This window comes from Mesoplodon bidens, assembly GCF_964165515.1.
Source record: "Mesoplodon bidens genome assembly, chromosome: 18".
Lineage (NCBI taxonomy): Eukaryota > Metazoa > Chordata > Mammalia > Artiodactyla > Ziphiidae > Mesoplodon > Mesoplodon bidens.
The window spans coordinates 3,598,240-3,619,886 of NC_138175.1; the positions used below are offsets into that span (position 1 = coordinate 3,598,240).

Here is a 21,647-nt window from a genome sequence, read left to right on the forward strand (position 1 = left end):
AGGGAGGAGGGGAAGGAGAGGACTTGGAAGAAAGAGAAAGTGACGCGCGCACGTGAAGCTCTACACCGGGTAGGCTGTTAATGGGGTTCCCAAGAAATCAAGACAACCACTGATGGGCCATTTCACCTCCATCCTTTCTCCAGCCCCTTCCAACCTCCCTGTGCGAACCTTGAGGGGGGGCCCCCCTCCCTACCCCAGCCCCATGCGCATTTGCTCAGAGGGACCAGGGTGATGAATCAGCCCCTCCGTGGAGTGTGGCCGAAGCTTGGTTTGTGTTCCTCACCACTGACATCAAAAGACGTCTGGTGCAGACGTGTGGTGGTGCGTGTCGGTGATGTGAGCTCGGGTGAAGGCAAAGTGGGTCGTGTTGGAGGTTTGGGCGAGCGTGGGCAGGGTCTGCACCTGGTGTCTGTCCATCCATCGCAGGCAGAGGTTTCAGCCCCTGGCTAGCCTCCCGAGGGTGGGATGAGGAGAGGTCCTCTGGAGGTAAGCATCCCACCTAAACACATGGCGAATTGAATTTATGATGCGCTACCGCCGCTGTGCGGGGTTCCATCCCTTCAATGGCTGGGTTGTAATGACTCCACTCTCAGAATCTTGATATTCAGCTTTAGTTTACATTTCTCCCAATTTCACACTTTCAGTTGATGGTTCTCTCCTCTTTACTGTGTATCTCCTACGAATCATCTCAATATGATATGCAATGAAGAGGGATGGAAACGAGAGAGAGAGAGAGAAGAAAGTTCTAGAAGGCCTGGTTTCAATGGATGTCAGGCTAGCACTTTGTATTAAGACTTGAACAGTCTGTAAGAAAACGATCCAGTGTCATGCCTAGAGAAGTTTCGTTCTGAAGAACGCTCTATTTTTTGAACCAAAAGGAATGTTGGTGATGATTTAGCTGAATCCCGCTCACTCGCGACCCCGTCCTGTGGTTTACACAAAAGCAGAGCCCCTGCCTCAGGACAAACCAGTCTTCTGACCTACATCACTGTTTCCAAGTCAAGGAAATTATTAAATACACAACCTGGAGATAAACAGATAACTTCATTAGGTGGCTTGTTTTACAAAAGAGCATCGGGCACTTTTTTTTTCAACCGAGGTAAAATCCACCTAACAGACAATTCACCACTTTAAAGCAAGCGATTCAGTAGCATTTAGTACATTCACGATGCCGTACGATCACCACCTCTATCTAGTTGCAGACTATTTTCATCACTCCAAAAGCACACCCCAGACCCATTCAGCAGTTTCTCCCCGTTCCCCCTGCCCCCAGCCCGGGGCACCCATAATCTGCCTTCTGTCTCTATGGATTTGCCTAGAAAATCAGGTATTTCTTACTCACCAAAAGCGCTAACTGAAAATGGCTTAGCTGTTTTTAAATTATTATTATTATTATGGAAAAAACTCATACTCATGTAGAAAATTTAATTATTACAAAAAATATAAGAGACATTTAAAAGAATGCCCCCTCCTAATTTCTCACCCTGAGTCACTAAAGGCAACGTTTGGTGCCCCCTACCCCCCACCCCTCCCAGACATCTCTCTGTATAAACACTCCCATAACACACCCTTTTAAAAGCTAGTGGAATCACATTGGATGGCTAGTTGGCAACCTGATTTTTTTTCAACCTAACAATATATGTCACGGACATATTTTCATGTCAACACACACAGTTCTTGATCATTTTCGTCTGCCCAGGGCTCCTTCCTGCAGACCTACAAGTTGCTTTAACCAGCCCCCTCGGCCTGGGTGATTAGGTGTTAGCATCTAGTTTTCATTCAAAAGGATTGACTTTCTGGGCTGTTAATTGATTGGATTTAGGGGCCTTGCTCTCAGGCGGGAGGGATTGAGGAAGGATTTAAAGAATTCTATAGAGGAATTCAGGACTCACTGACACCACCGATGAGACCCCAGAGGCATGCAGACACACCACCCCCTTGGTGCATGTTTGCAGATGTGGGTGAGGAGTGGATGCAAGCAGAGATGACCCACTGTTAGAAGGAGCTACCCAAGGACAGGTGACCCACTAGCAAGTCCACCTAAGGAGGAGGCGTGTGCGGGCCGGCCACTCGGGCCCAGCGCGGTTGGGCGGGGTGGGGAGTGGGGCGGCCACTGCTCGGGAGGGAGCAGTTTCTGCTGCGGGGAGGCGGGCACGGTGGCTGTTCTGGGGAGATAGCAGTGCCGGGGTGAGGGCGGGGACGGTAAGGCTGGCATTGCTTCTGGGATGCTGGCTGGGAGATGCCGGTTGGCGTGTGCCTGTGTGTGTTTGTGTGTATTTGTGCGTGTGTCGGCCAGAGAGGAAAGAGAAATTCCCCTCAAAGGGCGGGATATGTCAGTTTTCCAAAATCCTCTGGAGAATCTGGTAACTCAAGTCTACATTTTGCCTTCATGATGTAAATGGTTGCACATGGAGATTTTTTTTTTGAAGCCAATCATCTTGTCAGAGTTATCTCAGATATGTGCTTTCTCTCTCCACCTCTTCGAATGTTCTGAGGCCCAAGCAGTCTCTGCTTCTCCAGGGAGGCTTCCCGGGCCACCTGGGTGAATCCTGCGTGCGCTCCTGTCCCCGTAGCTCACACATACAGCCTTGAGATGCCTTCCAGTCCTGTGGTTTCTCCTTTCCCTCCATATTCCTGTCTCTCCAGTTACACCGCAAGCTCCGAGGGCAGGGATCTCTTAGGACTTTGGCCCTGGTCCTTGGCACATGTGTGAGCCCCGTACCATGTTTGATGGGCACTCGCGCTACGGCTGCAGACCCCTCAGAATCGCCACGTGCATGCTGGCAAGGCCCCTCCCACTCGGGTTTCTGAGGACACTTCGGTTCAGAGGGGTGAATACAATTATTCACGTATTCGGGGAGGCGGGCAGGCCTGAGGGTGAGGGAAGTGACACCCTCGCCTCAGGCACAAAATTGAAGGGGTTGCTGAAGAAACAGTCGCCAAGTACACTCTAGTCCCGCCCGGCGGCTGATGTATCTTGTCCAAGGTCAATGGCGGTGCAACCGGGACGCACACCAGGTTTCCGGTGACCAGAGGTTTTCTGTTAAGCAGTCGGCCCTGAAGGGTACCTGCCATCTGGACCCCTGAATCTCTCTGTTACATAGTGTTGATCTGCCTGGGCTCCTCGGGTTCTCGGTGGGGCAGATGGGGAGGGATGAACTAGGGTGAGGTGCCATAGCACCCAAGAGGCCGCACAGAGAAGGTGCTTAATAATTCTGCTTGTTCAGTCTTCTCCCTTCTGGACCTCCAGCCTGTCCCGAGCCTTCACAAGATGTTTGAGGTTAGCGATGCACTTAAAACTTCCTGGCGTCGCATTTCTGTCAATGCAGGGTATTGTCACACCAGGCACAGCAATGCTTCCATCTGAGACTCAGATATGAAACTCCTGGAACAGAGTTTTACGGAGGAGAGTCACGTATTTCATGCAAAATGCACACTTCGCCATACGCTTCCCCACGATGCTGATGACAAAACGTCCTCCTCTTTTTACTCAATGTGTCATATTTTTAAATAAAATGTTCCCCAAGCCCAGACCCTCAGAATCTGGAAAAGGGAAAGTTTATAGGATACATGGGAAGGGTCATTTATAAATTGATTTCACTGTTGACCAAATAGTTTTGCCTTTTTTTTTTAAATGAAATGATAACATTCTTAAACCAAGGCTCGCCCTCCCACCCCCCAGGTGGAGCTCTGTTTTGCTAAGATACAGGCTTGCAGGACCCAGGCAGGCTGGCGGTAGTCCCGGCCCCGAGAGGCTATTAGCCTGCCGGCTTTAATTAAACTGATTGACCAATTCAGTAAAACAACAACAACCGTGTAATTATTTGGTGGAATTGGGCATTTTTCGAGCTGGATTTATCTACCATCACGATGGATGGGGAAGGAAGCAGGCTGTGACAGGGAAGGGTGGGCCGGAGACCTGCTCCATCCCATCCCCCCCGCTGCCTGGCTTGAGCTTCTGGGAGCCTCGGCCTCCCCCTTCCAGAAGTTTCTGATCAGATGGGCAGCCTCCTCCTTCCAGAAGGTTCCCAACAGATGGGCGGGACATGCACTGCGTTTGGCTCAGGACCTGCTACCAGAGAGTATCAATGTCCCCTCTGCCCTCATCTTCCTCACCGCCACCCCCCACCCCACCCCCACCAAAAGATACTGTGCTGAGAGGCAAAGTCATCTCAGAGGTCAGGGGAGAAGCCGCCTGTCCTAAGGTTGGTTGGGGCTGGGGAGTTTTTGTTGGACTTTGATGCATGGGGGGAGGCTAATTGAAACATCCCTTTTGAAAAAGTGTTATTTAATATCATTCACTGATCACCTAGTATATGCAAAGGCCTCCACTAAGCTACTCCAGGAAACCCTAAAACCAATCCGATCCAGTCCCACGGAGGTAACAGACCAGACGGGACCCCAGCTAGTCCTGAAGGAGGAATGGGAGCCGGCGGTGCCGGCCCGCCTCTCCATTAGGCTGTGGTCTCACTTAAAAGGATGCTTAAACCTGACTTTTCATCTTTCCTAAGAAAGGATTTATAGAAGTGGTTTACAAACATAGCATGCATTTATCGTAGACTATCTGGAAAATACACAACGGCACAAAAGGGGATTTAAAAACAAAAAACACAAAAATGCCACCACTGAGGGAGAACCGCTTTTCACATTTGGGGGTTTTGGTGTGCAAGTTACACACACATTCCTCCCCCCACCCCACGTGGAGCAGTGCCTGGTGTGGAACCAGCCCCCAGGTAGCATTAGCTATCGTTATTACCGTTATTTATTTTCTCTCGTCCTCAGAAAAACAGGATGGAATTGTGCGTGCGCTGTTTTTGCAAATTTCATTCTCTCTCCGATTGCTCGAGCATTTCCCTTGCCCTTCAGTATTTTTCTACAATATACTTTTTCGTGGCTGGAGAGTGGAAAACTGCTTTAAACCCTCAGCCCTCTGCAGTGCCCCCCCCTCACTGCAGAGGGTGGGAACGCCACCTTGTAGCTATGCTTCCCCAGGAAGCGGGGTGGAGGTGCGCCGCGGCACTTCGGGGCCTCGAGGGCTTGGGCTTGGGGTTCAGGGCTCCACGGGCTTGGGGGAGGCTGACATATTTTGGCGGGGTCGGCATACATCTTTGCCACTTTGTGGACTCAGTTCCTTATCCTAAGCTCACATGTCCTGCACGGATGCCACCCAGGAGAGGGGAGGAAGGAGAGTGAAGCTGCTAGGGCTTGGATCCGCCCGTTTTGTGACTCTGCCTGTTTTGCCGGGTGGGGCGGGGGGACAGCAAAGACACTTCGGAGGCCACCTCCCCTTTCCAAATGGGATTGTCGCAGCCCCAGGCCAGGGGTGCCGAGTTCCAGGGGAGCAAGCGGCACTTCCTGCCCAGGCTGCTCCACCACTGGAGAAAGAGCAGACGTCTTGGGACCCAACACGGTCCCCAACTAAAGGAACGGAAATCAAATTTCAGTTCACGCGTGTGTTGTGGCTCAAAAGGGTGAATAGTTTAACACCACCACCAATAAGAACACTTAACACTTGCTCTGAGGCAGGCAGTGATCTAAAGGCTCTCAGGGAAACTCATTGCATTTTGCACCCCTCCTTTGAGGAAGGTACAACACCAGCTCTTTGCAGCCAGAAGGCTGCATATCTCCCAGGTTGCACGTAATTCCTTCCCATGCCCAGAAGCCCATCTTGTTTCCTTTGGTTGAAAAAACCCCCAGTATTTGCAATACTTGCAATATTACTCTCTTGTCCCTTCTTATTACAAAAACAGTAAACGTTTGTCACCCAAGCTTCAAGCATCACAATGAGAAATGACTTAGAATGAAGGTCCTGCATCCACCCAGATAAGAACTGCTGCCATTGACCAGCAGACTCCGTTCCAAGGAGATATCAAGTCAGAATTACGATTTCTTTCCCGAAGTGGGGCATTTCTATCTCGTCTGCCAGGAGCTGGCCTTTCTCACACCCACTGCTCTTGCTGGCCTGTGGTGCTGTCCGATTGTGAGTGGATTTTAATGAAACTGGAGGACTCGGGGGGGTGCTGCCCAGCAAGAGCTGATGCCCTTTAATGGAGGAGTTCGTGCCCTGGTTTCTGGTTTTCTACGACTTTGAATCTGGCCACTCCTGGCTCTGGCATCCCCAGCTGAGCTCTGAATCCCCGGGGGTTCTGTAAGTGGGGGGCTCTAATAACAGAGCCTGCTCCCAGGAGCTGGGGCTCCACGCCTGCGACGGAGCAAGTCCCCATAGGACACTATTAGCACAGATCCTGTGTCCCTGTTCCCTCCCCACGGAGGGTTCCCAGAGCCAAGTGTTAGGAAATGTCGGGGATTCCAAGATGATCTTTCGGGTGAGCAAGCTCAGCTTCTGTGGGTCCCCTTCGTGAGCTGCTGCCTTTTCTCTTTCCAACCTGAACCGCAAACAGCGCCCTTCTCCGTTTTCCAACCTGTCCACCGACAGCACCGGACACGATGGGATTATCTGTCATTTTAACTCTTTTTCTTAGGAATTTCTCCCCTCTACTTTTAATTAAAATTTTAATATCACACGCGCAGATCGTAAGTTGAATCGAGGTTCATTTTGACCACCTTCCTACTGCGTTCTTTTTATTCCAAAGGGAAATGGGCGATGGCCATGCTGCCGGGACCGGGTGGGTCAGTCTCAGTGGCAGAGGCGGGGGCCTCGGGGCTCCCCCGCCCCGCGGAGCAGAAAAGCGCCGGGGACTGGTCTCCGCGCGGGGGGCGCGCCAGGCTGTGCGGGGCCGGGGGCGCCGACCTTCCCCTGCACCTGCCAGCCGGACCCCGACTCCGGCCAAACAGCCGGCGCCACCGGCGCGAGGAGGCGGGTGCGGAGAGAGGACGGCCTGCGCCTTGCTTCCCGGGCAGCGGCTGGGATGCGCGGTTGGGAGCGGGGCGCGGGGAGCGGAGCAAGCCCGGGACCTGAAGGGACAGAGAAGTGTGGGGCAGGCGCTGGAGGGCACAGCAGGGAGTGAGGAGACGGGAGGGCGCGCTGGAGAAGGCCAGAGGACGGTGGCCAGGGGCGTGCGGAGAGAGTCCAAAGAGAGTGTCTCGGCGCAGGGGAGCGCAGGGTGGGGAGTCTCAGGGGAGAGGGGCGGGGGAGACAGGGGCTGGCAGAAATGCGGAGGGGGAAGCGGGGCAACGAGCGGAGCGGGAACCCCAGCTGAGCCGGGAAGGAGCCGGCGTTGGGGCAGCTGCTCCCGGGAGGCTAATGCGCTCGGCGGCTCAGCGGTTGCAGCCGGAGTGCGATCCTGCATCCACTCAAGAGTACCAATCCCTGGCCCCTTTTCGACATCACCCCAGTCAGTCCCCAGACCTCCAAGTCACAGGTGAGGAAACTGAGGCCGGAAGCCGCTGAGCAGGAAGTCCAAGGCCAGGGCCAGGCTCTTTCAAGGTTGTTGAGTTGAAAGGATGAGCCCTGGAGCCCGAAGCCTTCACCACGGGACACCAGGCTCACACCAAAAAACGACAGCAGCAACTTGGAGTATGCACCCTAAATGCCCAGAACCCTGCGTTTTTTATCCTATCAGATTTTCAAGGAATCCTATGAAGTACTGTTAGTCTCCCCATTTTACAGAGGGGGAAACTGGGGCTCCACCTGGAGGACATCCCTCTCTCGTTCTTGGAGCATCTACATCTCCTCGGGTGCTTCTTGCAGAGCCCAGGTTTCTCCTGCTGTATCTCCCATCTGCCATCTGGGTCGGGGCAAGGCACATGGGCTGAGTTCTGGTTGGGCAACTTCTGTGAAACAGTGAAACTGGCAGCCCTGGGTGCCCAGGTCTCAGGGCCAGCCCCACCTCCCTGGGGACCTTGCTGTACCCCAGAGTTTCTGCACCTGAGGCCTCCCAGCCTTGCCCCTTAAACTCCTACAAAGCAGTGCAGCCAGCCCTTCAAAGATGGGCTTCAGGGAGAGGAAACCATCTTCTCTGCTTATAAGAGCCATCTCCTGCTCCCCTTGCTGATGGACTTGACTAGCAGTTTTTAAGCAACACCTGGGGGCTTCCCTGGTGGCGCAGTGGTTAAGAATCCCCCTGCCAATGCAGGGGACACAGGTTCAAGCCCTTGTCCGGGAAGATCCCACGTGCAGTGGAGCAACTAAGCCCGTGCGCCACAACTACTGAGCCCGCGTGCCACAACTACTGAAGCCCGTGCACCTAGAGCCCGTGCTCTGCAACAACAGAAGCCTCCTCAATGAGAAGCCTGCACACCGCAAGGAAGAGTAGTCCCCGCTCGCCGCACCTAGGGAGAGCCCGCGCGCAGCAATGAAGACCCAATGCAACCAAATAAATAAATAAATAATAAATAAATAAATAACGTTTAAACAACACCTGGATGCCAAATGAGCTGATGTGTGTTAATTAGTTCTTGGCCAAGTCAAAGCACCTTGGGAAGAACCCAACACAAGAAGGCCTCGAGTGGGTGACATCCGTATTATGCAGTTCAACAGGCCACAGAACCTGAATTCCCTGAATTCTCACTGGACTGCCCGAGGGGGTGTGGCACGTTAGCTTCTGTGAGATTCCCAGGTACCAACATCAGGCCCTTTCATCTCCAGCGTGACTGGGAATCGATCAGAAGGCTTTTTAGGACTTCCCTTGGCCAGAATCGGGCTGAGGTTGGGACCCTTCAACATTACAAGGAGCTGTCCCAGGTTCCCATGAATATTCAGAAGAAACAAATGCAGTCAAAGGTGTTTCCCTTGAAATGCAGAGGAAGTGCAGCAAAAGTGAGACTTCAGTGCTCAGTTTTTCTTTAAGATGTGGTTAATTATCATCAGCCTGGGCTACTGGAATGTCCTCATGAGCACAGTATCTTTTCATCAGGAGCTTGCTGAGCGATGGGGGGCTTTCCTTCTCTCCTGGTTATTCCTGCTGCGTAACACATTACCCAAAACTCAGTGGCTAAAACAGCCGTATTCTTTTGCTCACAACCTCGTGGGTGAGGAATTCAGGAAGGGCCCAGCTGGCTGGGTCTCACTGGGGATCTCTCTTTTGATTGTGGTCAGATGTTGGCTTGGACCTACAAGAGGGCACACTTTTATAGCTGCCAGTCGATACTTGCTGCCTACCGGGAGCTCAGCTGGGCTTTGTGGATGGGCACCCCAGCACATGGCTCCTCCAGCAGGGGGTCTCTGTGCTGTCGGATGTCTAACGGACAAGAGCTGCCTAGTGTGTCATGCCCCTGAGTTTCTTTGCCTGGGGCCTCTCTGGATTTTGCTGCCTGCATGGGTATCATGTGCGTGCACGCACACACACACACACACACACACACACACACACACGGCACCAGCAGCCTTTGATAAATATCCCATTGTCTCTGCTAGGGTGATGGATAATTCACCTACACTGGCTCCTAGAGTTTTCCCGGCACAGCAGGGTTGAGCTCAGTGGCCCATTGGTGCTAAGTGACCCAGTGACCCACCCTTTACAGGCTGCCCTCTGCCCCCCTTTTCCTACCCCGCTCATCCACTGATATTTCCTGGGACTGTCAGCTAAACAAACTTCTTCACTTGAATGCTGTCTCTGCATTTCTTGGGAAGGAACCCAAATGAAAACAGTCCCCAAGAAGTCTGGCTGCTTCTTTGAGGCACAGAGACCTCCCCAGACCAGCCGTCCATGTAAGATGCTCCCAAGAAGTAAACAAAAGTGAAGGACCTGCAGACTCATGGTGACTTTTGCAATCAGGGCCACCCCACACAAGGCCCAGGGAACATCCTAGAAGCAGCCTCCCTGGACATTGCCCAACACCAAGTCCCTGGATTGGGAGGGTTTGGGTCTTAGCAAAATGAGACCCCACCCCCACTGTCACCCAGAGCTGCAGGCAGGGATTTTGTGAGAAGGAACTTTGGCTGGTGGTTGTAGAGGGTCCCGATGGGGAAGACCCTGCGTGGGAGGCAGCGGTTTGTCTCGCATCCTGGGGGTGATGGTGCGCTTGCTCAGCCTGACTGGGCACCATGACGAACTGGTCTAAATCTCCTGCAAATTCCTGAGCCAGTCTCTGAGTCTGGGCACTGTCAGAGGACATGTCGACAATGGGCTCTCCCATCCTGATGATGGCAGGTTCATATTCTTGGTCTTGGCTTCCCTGGGCATGTATGCAACTTGCTCAGTGGCATAGAGCAAGTTGTGGGGTGAGGGCTGTGCTGGGTAGGATCCTGTGCTCGTGGTCCACGTAGGGGAAGGGAATTTACTGTATTGCCAAGCTCAATAACCAGCCATGAAGATGTAAAACCAGGCTCAGGAAGAAAGAATAAAAAACCAAGAAAGTACTAGAGTCCTTTTGTGGAACAGGAACTATTTGATGGTCTCCATAAGTCACCACTGCTGGGTGCTATTGTATTTTTTTTAAACATGGATGCATATAGCTCTTACTATTATAATATTTATATATGAGTATGTTTAATCTTCATAACAGTGCTGTGAGGTCAATAATTTTATCATCCCTGTATTTTAGACAAGGAAACTGAGGCACAGGAGAGTTTAAAATGACTTGCCTGTGGTTAGTGGCAACCAAAGTAAGAGGCAGCCGAGTTAAGATTTAAGCTGAAGTAGTTAGTTTTGGGGATATTATTGCTTTTTCCATTAAAATAAAAGGCCCAAAGATGGGGGAATCTGGCTATTAGCTCCCTGAAGGTCTTGAGAAGTCTTTCTTATCCACTTTGCAAGCTTCTTTTTCTGAGGTCTCATGGTCCAGAAAGGCTGCTGGAGCTCCATTCATTGCATCCACATTCCAGGAAGAAAGAAGAGTGGTGGTAATGGGAGGAGGAAGACAAAAAGCTGCCCTCTCAACTGAGTCAACACTTTAAGATATTTTCTTGGAAGTCCTACACAATAGCTTTTGCTTACCTCTCAACAACAATAATAAGTAGAATAAGAATATAAATATAATAATAATAAATAGAAATCCTTGTGCCAACTTTCCTCTTTCTGGGCTCAGGTAGTAAGAACCATGTGAAATTATCATAAAATCAGCCATATCCTGGTTAACGCTTGAATTCCTATATTTAAAAATGCCGTAGGTAACTCGTTATGAAAACAGCCCTCATTATGCAGGTACGAAACACAATTACTGGGATGCTGGTGGGTTTAGTTAAATAATTAGAGTGAGCTGCTAAAGACCTTCTGGTTGTTTCTGTATTTAGATTAAATCGGCATTACTGATTCTCCGTGGCCAGGCTTGCTTTCAAGTTCTTATTGGTGTAATTAAGTGAGGTACTTTGCAAAGAAGACGCCCCCTGTTTACTTTTACACTCCAGGAGAGCCAGCAATTACCTTCTCCAGCCCTGGGAGGGTGTGAGAAGACACAGCCCCTGCTCTCAGCTGGTCTGACAGGCGTGCCGTTTCGTTTCATGAATGCAGAACCCAGCACACCATCAAACGCAAATTGAAGCACCAGATCATTTCAAGTAGATGTCTGGAGTTTGTTTGTTTGTTTGTTTTTCCATTGGGACAACTTCACCAGTGTCCCTGAGATCTTCGGGACTTGGAGACGGGTGGGTGCTGGGACTGCTTGGCACCAAATTCGTCATCCTGGGCAAGGTGGCTTGCCCTTTCTGGACCTCAGTTTCCTCCCCTGTAAAGTGGGGATAATCACAGTTCATGAGCAAGAGGTGTTTCCCCCACCACTGGATTTTGATTAACCGTAAAGCTGTGCAAAAAGCAAAAGGCAGAACAGAGAAGCCAGAATCACTGAGGAACAAGCAGCTTTCCCTCCGCCCCAAATATTCCCCCCATCCGTGCATTTCTTCTTTCCCATTTTGACCCACCTCCCCTCCCCCAGGGGGCTCCTTCCTGGCAGGGTTATCAAGAGTCAATTGATAGTGTTTGACCAAAAGGTTTTGAGTGGCAAAATATACTACTGAAGATACTTACGTTCTTCAATGTGTATGACGGTATTCTGTATCACTATATAGAATATATATATTAAAAAAGAGTCTGTTGAGAGAGATACCCCCTCTCCTGGGCATTTCTGTGTGTTCCCAGATGCGTCCAGTGAACAACGGGGCAGGAGGACATCACTGCACACCCGCCTGCTGCGTGCAGAGGCTCAAATCCTGATGAAAAGCCTTTAAAGATCGAGAGTCTGGGTGTCGTAGGAGTTTCAGAGAAGGTATTGGAGAGGCTTGTCAGTGCCTCTCCATCAGCTTCCCCTGGGGTTTTTAAATTTGATTTCCTTGGCTGCAAATTCAGCTCTTGGCTTAACCGCAAGCTCATGAAATATTAACAATTTCCCCACTGGAAATTGCGTGTGTGTATGTGTGTGTGCATATGTGAAACCATAATTTTCTTCTAGAAAACGCTAAGAATTCTGGGGTGGCACAGTCTGGGGATGCTGTTGCCATGTGCCAGGACCCTTATCTTGTGGAATCGTCATGATACCCTATCAGGTTGGGATTGTTTTGTTCCCATTACAGAGATGAGGAAACCGAGGTCAGACAGGAGCCCTGAGGCTCACCGGGGTCTCACAGGGGGTCAGGGTGGAGTCAGACCCAGCTTCAGGGCTCCTGCTGCCCCTTAGTCACAGGGTGGGTGTTCCACCCAGAAGGATAGTGCCCGGCCCTGATTCTGGAACTTTCCCCAGTGGTTCTTCCCTGTCGGGGAGAGTCTGCACCTTTCTCAGTATCAAGAGGATGGGCCCAGGCTCTCCACAGTTCCCTGGCCACCCCCAGAGCCCACGGCCACCCATCTGTCAGCACCAGCCAGCTCAGGCCGCTTGCGCTCCTTGGCAATGTGCCAACCTGCTCCCACCCTGTTCCTTTCTGGCACCAGGAGACTCAGGGCCGTCCCTGGCTCTTTGCTTCTGTCAGCAGCCATGGGGGCCAGGCCGGCTCTGGGGGCCCATCATCGCTGCTCTCCCCGGCACGGGGCAGCATCTTCTCCCGGCACCTCTGGGCCTGGGTGTGCCGTGCTCCTGTTCTCCATCAGATCCACAGGCTGGAAGGAACTGCCAAGGCCGTGGGGGTCATCGTCGCTAGGGTAGGAAGGGTCACTCGTGATGTTTCTAAGAGGATTTCAGGGTTGTTTCTGTGGGTGACCCCCGTGATAGCCTCTCCTGTTTTCATCGTTGTTTTTTTTTTTTGCGGTACACGGGCCTCTCACTGTCGTGGCCTCTCCCCGTTGCGGAGCACAGGCTCCGGACGCGCAGGCTCAGCGGCCATGGCTCACGGGCCTAGCCGCTCCACGGCATGTGGGATCTTCCCAGACCGGGGCACGAACCCGTGTCCCCTGCATCGGCAGGCGGACTCTCAACCACTGCGCCACCAGGGAAGCCCTTTCATCGTTTTTGATGTCTGGTTAGACTTCCTTTCCTTCTAAGATCCGTCCCAGCCAGGGTGTGAATCCCAGTTCTGCCACTTACTACTGTGTGACCTTGGGCAAGTGACTCAGCCTCTCTGGGTTTCATTTTCCTCATCTGTAAAATGAGACCAATCATCACGCCTGCCTCATGGGATTGTTGTGGGAACAGTGTTGGTTAGTGCACACAGGCTTAGAGCTGTCCCCGGTACCCAGCACCGAATGTTTGCCGCAGCTTCTTTCTTTGTCTTTAGTACGTATTCAGCATTCAAGAGACCCCAGTGTCTCTTTGCAAATAAATGATGCAGTAGCTTCACAACCCTTGTGGCTCCTAGGGTTCAAGTTGAGGGGACCCTAGATAGAGCCCCCTTTAAAAAAGTATGTTCTATGGAAACCTGGCCGCTGCTACTTCATTATGCAGCGCTCTGCTGTAGGGAAATGGCACCAAAGAAAATCAAATCGTATTTTTCAACCAGAAAACTTAAATACCAGTCATTAATGGAAACATGGGAATTTTCTGGCATTAAAATACTGTTGCTCAAAATAAACCAGAGAATATAAATTCCAAGGAGTTCCGTTGAGTTGGGGTTCCAGCAGAGTCTTTGGAAGCCTGGTTGCCGGGGTCACCAGACTCAGCTGAGCCCTTGGGACTCAAATGGCTCCCCGGTTTTGACCAAGATGCTTTCCCATGACCCCCCCGTAGGAGAATAATCCCGCTGGCTGTGGTCCTCCAGTCACCTCCCTGAGGAATGAATATTTAAGCAAAGTTGAGATTCTCCTAGCAAGACAGAATATGGGGGAATCGCATCTGGTATACATACATAGACAGACAGACAGATAGATAGATAGATATGTGGATGGATGGATGGATGGATCGATGGATAGATACATGGATAGACACATGGGTGGAGGGATGGATGGATGGATAGATGGATGACGGATGGATACACACGTACATAGACACACACAAACATCTGGGTAATTTGAGCCTGAATTTACTGGTATCCAGGAAAAGCGTGGTTGTTGGGCTCTCTTCTCCCTTCACGTGTCCAAAGAAATTCCTTTTTCTGGTATTCCTTACATAGTTGTTGAACCTCGTTCTTATTTTGTCTACACAGAAATAACTTTTACATACAACACATCGCCCCTTAGCCAAGTAACTGAGTGTGGGCGCATTGCCTGCCCCAGCCCCGTAATCTCTAGCCGTCTAAGGCAATAATGTCTTTGAGTGAATGAAGCCGTCTTCCCGGCACCCTCATTCAGCAATTATCTGAAAGTGATTCATCTACATTGCGGAGGAAGCCCTGCACCCCACCACATTCAGCTGGTGGCGTTTGATCAGGTGCACCCCGTGTGTACACATCCCTCGGTCCCCGTGGAGCTGTCAAGGTGTGTGATGGAGCAGTGGCAGCTCTGGATGGGAGCCTAGGGGCTCCATCCAGGTTTTGAGTTCCAGGCAGCCCCTGTCCTCGGGTTATTCATTTGTAACGTAAAGGTCCCTTGGAGGTGAGAAGTTTTGCAGCTCTAGGATCCAAGGCTGCAGGAGGCGCTGCGAAAGAGGAGGCTGGAGGGGGCAATGTGGGACCCCCCTGAACTGAGGATCAGCAGTGAGTGCAGAGGAAGGGCAGAGAGGGAGAGGAAGAGGACGTCGTCACCAAGCCCTGCCTTCTTAGTGCAAACTAAGTCAGTCTTTAGTTCTTCCTGACCCAACCTAACCCAAGTCTGAGCTTCTGTTCTGGGAATCTGTCAATGCCAGGGTCTCCCAGTCACTTTGCCAGGGCAGTATCTACGAGCTCTGGGGCTCGCCTCGTGGCAGTGTCAGAGGGAGACACGCCTGCTCTTGACGTTGATGTCCGTGTAGGTCTCCCCTGAGATGGCCCCCCTCCCTGTCCCTTTGACCCTGCGGGCATGGTGGCTGTTTCCATGCCCAGCTTGGGACCCCTGGAATTCTGTGGAGATGTCTATCACCCTGCCTGCCTGGGTCAACTACCGTGTTTCCTCTCTGGGTCTTACTGCTTCCGAGCAAGGGACAGACTCTCATTTGCCTAATTTAGGAGGGAAGTTCAACTTATATAACAGACACCCAAAGGTCAAAGGGTTATTTTTCTCTCCTGTTAGGTACTGGCAACCCAACTTGAACTCACCCACTAGGTGAAGGGTGTCAGCATTGGGGAGGTCAGGTCCCTGGGAGGCCTGGAAATTGGAGGGTTCATCAGTGGGTGCTGGAGATGGGAGGAAGAGAAGAACAGTGGGACCTGGATTAAAAATCACTCCAGTCGATTGAGGAAAGCCAATGGGATCCATCCATGATGGTGATCTCCAGTAGCCCGAGATTTCCAGGAGATGGTCCAGAGGGAACACGATGATTTGGAAATGGCAACAGTGGATGAGAAGCAAGAACAGGTGAACGCTTCTCTCTGTGTGCCGTTACTGAAAGGGGTGAGCCGGCCTTCCCCATGCAGTTTCATCCTTAAAAATCCCCCAAGACCGGGGCTTCCCTGGTGGCGCAGTGGTTGAGAGTCCGCCTGCCGATGCAGGGGACACGGGTTCGTGCCCCGGTCCAGGAAGATCCCACATGCCGTGCAGCGGCTGGGCCCGTGAGCCATGGCCACTGAGCCTGCGCATCCGGAGCGTGTGCTCCGCAATGGGAGAGGCCACAGCAGTGAGAGGCCCGCGTACCACAAAAAAAAAAAAAAAAAAAAAATCCTCCAAGACCAACTGCAGATACTAACTAGCAGAAAAATAAGTGCGGGGTCGGGGGGGGGCCGCTGGGCGCCGCGGTTACTGGGGGAGACGTCCTCTGTAAACAACGCCTCCGTCTCCTCGTGTCGTGGCCTGGGATTTTATAACTTCCAGTTTCTGGTCTCTTCTATGGGACTTTCCACATTCTGCCCCTTTTCCCAGATTTAGTGCGGAAAACTGAATTTGAGGCAATATGGATTTAGAACGGAAAGAATGTGCTGAAGGATTCTCAGTTACTTGGAAAATTCGGTTCCGTAATAGCGTTGATGAGAGACCAAGAGGAAAACGGGTGCAATAAAAGGCCGATTAATACTTATAAAACAATTAATACTTATAAAAATAAGGGTTATTGCTGCGCGGGCCTTAACCGCGGGCCAGGCACTGTGCTTATTAATTCATACACGTGACTGCATCCGCCCACAACAGCGCTGTGACCTAGATGCTGGTATTGTGTCCACATGACAGGTGGGGACATGGAAGGTCTTCTTTGTTTTTCGTTGTCCTCATTGATTGATTGATTGAGGTAATACTCAACTCCTGTGGAGAACTCATAGCTTTTGCATAAAAAGTTGGACAGAAAGAGATGCGTTGTCCCTGTGAGGGTCTGTTTCTGTAACTTACCACCAAATACCAGGTCACCCTGGCAGTGGCCTTGATGTCTGGCTCTTTGCATCTCTCCTGTTTCCTCCTGGCCTCCAGAGACTGAAGATCAGAGGAGGAGACTGAGGTTTTAGCAGGAGCTGATGGATTTTCCTTGGGCCACCCAAGAAGCCGTAGACCAACAAGGGATTAAAATGCCTCTGTCCTGAGCATCTTTTCTGGAGGGGGCTGAATGATGGAAGAGGAACGTGGAGGGGCGGGTGAGGAAACCTTGGGTCAGATGACCGCCAAGGTCTCCAAAGGAAGTGGTCAGAGCCCAAGCTTTGAGTCAACCTCCAGCTGAGAACAGGCGCGGAGGGCGTGCCCCAGAAGAACAACGTGAAACCACGCCTGGTGACCCAGGGAGGCTGAAGGTGCGGGGGAGGTTAGCGTGCCTTCAGCCGCAAGTCCCACCTGGGGACTTGGGTTCAAATTTTCCCTCCGGGAGACTTCTGATCCTTGCCAAGATGGACAGCGCCATCCTCCAGGTCCTCCATCCTATAACTAAAAGCCCTGAATGTAACACCAAACAAACACACGAAGACTGGGAAAGGGGGATATTTGAAGCCAAAATCATAGCACCACCTGAGGTGGTGCCCCATGTACACAGAGGAAGTAACTAAGACAATTATATCTATACATACATATATATATATATATATATATATATATATATATATATATTTTTTTTTTTTTTTTTTTTTTTGCGATACGCGGGCCTCTCACTGCTGTGGCCTCTCCCATTGCGGAACACAGGCTCCGGACACGCAGGCTCAGCGGCCATGGCTCACGGGCCCGACCACTCCGTGGCATGTGGGATCTTCCCAGACCGGGGCAGGAACCCGTGTCCCTTGCATCGGCAGGCGGACTCTCAACCACTGCGCCACCGGGGAAGCCCGACAATTATATTTTAAAAGTAGGGAGGGGGCCTCCCTGGTGGCGCAGTGGTTGAGAGTCCGCCTGCCGATGCAGGGGATACGGGTTCGTGCCCCGGTCTGGGAGGATCCCATGTGCCGCGGAGCGGCTGGGCCCGTGAGCCATGGCCGCTGGGCCTGCGCATCCGGAGCCTGTGCTCCGCAACGGGAGAGGCCACAAGAGTGAGAGGCCCGCATACCGCAAAAAGAAAAAAAAAAAAAAAAAAAGTAGGGAGGATGCAAGGGCCTGAATGGAAGTAAGTTTTCTAAACTCCATGCAAAGTGATAAAACCTTGATATCAGTGGACCATGATCAGTTACGTCAATAGGTTGTGATTTTTAGGGCAGACGCAAGGAAACTGTAACAGCCATATACCGAAAAGCATAAGTAAGTCAAGCAGGAATCAGAAAAATGTGCAAGTAACCTACCAGACTTAGGCAAAAAAAGAGAAACAGAGGAATGAAAAATGGACAAATGTAACAAACAAAATAACAAAATGGCAGACTGAAGTGGTAATAATTACTTTAAATATAAATGGTCTAAATACAGTTAAAACAGAGGTGGGCAGAGTGGATGGAAAAAAAAAACCCACTGAACTCTATGCTGTCTATAAGAAACTCACTCCAAATATATTGACATAGGTAGCTTGGAAGTAAAAAGATGGAGAAAGACACATCACGCAAATGTTAATTTGCCAAGAACGAGCAGCTATAGTAATGTCAGATAAAGCAGACTTCAGAACACGGAGAACTGCCAGGGAGAGGGAGGAATCTCACCTAACGATGAAAGGATCCATCTACCAGATCTTACCTCCACCATTTGCCATCTCTGCTGACAAGCAACGTAACCTCTGTGAATCTTAGTCTCTACGTCTCTAAAATGGAGACAATAGGGCTTCCCTCGTGGCGCAGTGGTTAGGAATCTGCCTGCCAATGCAGGGGACACAGGTTTCATCCCTGGTCCGGGAAGATCCCACATGCCGTGGAGCAACTAGGCCTGTACGCCACAACGACCGAGCCTGTGCTCTGGAGCCCGCGCGCCGCAATTACTGAAGCCCGTGAGCCACAACTACTGAGCCTGCGAGCCACAACTACTGCAGCCCACGTGCCTAGAGCCCATGCTCCGCAATAAGAGAAGCCACCACAATGAGAAGCCCACGCACTGCAACGAAGAGTGGCCCCCGCTCGCTGCAACTAGAGAAAGCCCGCACACAGCAATGAAGACCCAACACAGACATAAATAAATAAATTAATTAATTAAAATGGAGACAATAAATACTTCATAAAATACTATGAAGGTTAAGTACTTAGTACAGATTAGCACGCAGTAAAGACTCAATAGGTAATGGCTCATCGTCATCTTAAATAATGTGTATCTCATCACCACTATTTACGTGATGTGTATCAGCCAGGAAAACAGGAACCACAGCAGTTGCTCTGTGTGTGTGTGTGTGTGAGATGAAATATAAGTAACATAAAATTTACCATTTTAACCATTTTTATGCATACAGTTCAGTGGCATTAAGTATATCCACGTTGTCGTGCAGCCATCACCACTGTCCACCTCCAGAACTTTGCATTGAACTTGGGAACTTGGGAATTGAACTTGGGAGCCATTAAACACACCAGTTACTGTAACAGAGAGAATTTGATACAGAGGTTTTTTAAACCAGGTTTTGGAAGAATGCATAGGCCAGAAGGCCACGTGAGAGTCGGCCGAAGTGGGAATTACAGGTGGGTGCAGCCACCACCTCTAGGGCTGGTGGAATCAGCTGCCCTGTGTGGAGGACATTTCTGCTGTGATGCTGACGGGTCAGGAAGCAGACAGGGAGGGGCACCTCTCTCCTGCCTTCCCGGGCCTGGCAGCAGGCTCCCTCCGGCACAAGCCCGGAGCAGCTCTCAGAGGCGTAGCGGGCAGAGCCCCAGCTCCAGCTTCACTGTGCAGAGAACAGAGGGCGGTGTCTGAGTGTCCTGGGGTGGCCGTGACAAAGTGCGGGCTCAACACCACAGAGGCCAGAATTTCAAAATCAAGGTGTCAGCAGGGCCACCGTACTCCCTAGAGAGGCTCTAGGGGAGGGTCCTTCCTGCTTCTTCCAGCTCCTGGTGGCCCCAAGCATCCTTGGCTTGTGGACACATCCCTCCAACCTCTGCCTCCATCTTCACGTGGGCTTCCTTCTGGGCGTGTCTGAGTCCAAATTTCCCTCTTCTGATAAGGATGGATTAGTGCCCACCCTAGTTCACACACACCTCACCTTTCAACCACAGTAGGTGGGTTTGGAGCTGAGAGACAGTAGCCTAGTAACCAGCATGGGCATCCGTCTGAGAATCAGGGAACATAGGCCCACTTCTGCCCACACAGGTCACTGGGACCTTTCAGAGTCTCCGTTTCCCCATCTGTAAAATGGGGGTGATTATCAAACAGGTGAAAATCAACCACGTGCAAGGCTAGGCATGGGATACGAGACAAGATGACCTGCTTCCTGCCATGGAGGGGCTCAGGGTGAGGGATGGCAGCTGAGCACCAGCAGGTGACGGCACAGTAGGAAGGGCACCGTTGCTGGCCTGCGGCGTACGGGCGAGCTGGGAGTCCTGGGCTAACGGCCCGGTTTGTTTGACCTGGGGGGATGAGAGCTGCCCAGCTGGAGTGTGAACGGGGCCATGGATTTACAGGACCGAGATACCTTTCCCAAAGCTTTTTTTTTTTTTTAGATTGTTTTTTCCTTACAAACATCTTTATTACAAGTGCTCTTTTTTTATTAATTAATTTATTTTTGCTGTGTTGGGTCTTCGTTTCTATGCGAGGGCCTTCTCCAGTTGTGGCAAGTGGGGGCCACTCTTCATCGCGGTGCGCGGGCCTCTCACTGTCGTGGCCTCTCGTTGCGGAGCACAGGCTCTAGATGCGCAGGCTCAGTAGTCGTGGCTCACGGGCCCAGCCGCTCCGCGGCACGTGGGATCCCCCCAAACCAGGGCTCGAACCCGTGTCCCCTGCATCGGCAGGCAGACTCCCAACCACTGCGCCACCAGGGAAGCCCTCCCAAAGCTTTTTGATGGGATTGAGGGATCCCAGACAGAGCACAGAGCTTACATACGTGATGCAAAGTGGTCTTCAAAGGGCCGGGGCTGCAGCTTCCATATTCATCTGACCCCGAGTAATGTAAACTGCCTTCTCCACTAGACCTACGGTTTATTTGTACAGTTTGGACCATTTCTGTAAATGTTTGACCCGTTTGGAAATCCAATCCAAGGGAAAGCAAATGAGTGCTTTTATTCTGTGCAGAGGCATCCCGGTCGATGGCGGTGACATTTACCTGTTGCAATTTACTAAAGGCGTCGATAAGCACGATAAAAAAAAGGACCCGTTTTGTTTGGTTCTATCCTGTTTTTAAACATCTCAACACTAGGGAGAAAGGAAAATGCGTGGATTGGTGAAGAGTGAGGAGGTGTGGGGCTAGACGTTTGTGATGGGGGCCCAGTAAACTATGGACGGATGAAAAGCCCCAGGGGCGGGTGGTGAGGGGGGTTCAGAGTAGGGGTGCCCAGGCGGGGGGGCGTGCTGAAGGGGTACCGAGCTCTGCCATGTGTCAAAACACAAGAAATCCCTTCCGAGCCACTGAACATGCTGGAAATGTGCTTGTTAAGGAAAAGATCCTTGGCTTTCACATAAAAATGACTAATTACTGCCAACTTCTCTCTTTAAAAAATGTATATCAATATTCATAAAGTTGGACTTGCTACCACTAACGTATCAGCAGGAGAGAACACATGAGCAGCTGTAAGTTATAGCGTGAGTGTTATAAGTTCTCATGTACGTAACGGATTCCTGGTTTTTAAATTATTATGTTGTTGTTACAATTTTCTGGGATTGGAGACACATTGCAAACAGCAGAAAACTATAAATGGAGACAAATGAACTCACCAATAGTTCCTTGCTTAAGAATTCAGGGGTGATTTTCCAAATCTTTAACCTGGGCCCTGGCCACTGACACGGCTGCTGAGCAGTCTGGAGGCCCCGTCCTAGAAGCCATTTGTGTGCCCGCCAGGCGGGTCACGTGTACAGCCCTGCGAA

At 51.2% G+C, this 21,647-nt stretch overlaps 1 long non-coding RNA gene across 3 annotated transcripts in view; it reads left to right on the top strand.

The window, feature by feature from the left end:
• LOC308606025 overlaps positions 1-21,647 on the top strand; it is a 449,457-nt gene that overhangs the window by 194,690 nt on the left and 233,120 nt on the right. The gene's annotated exons all lie outside the window — the stretch shown is intronic.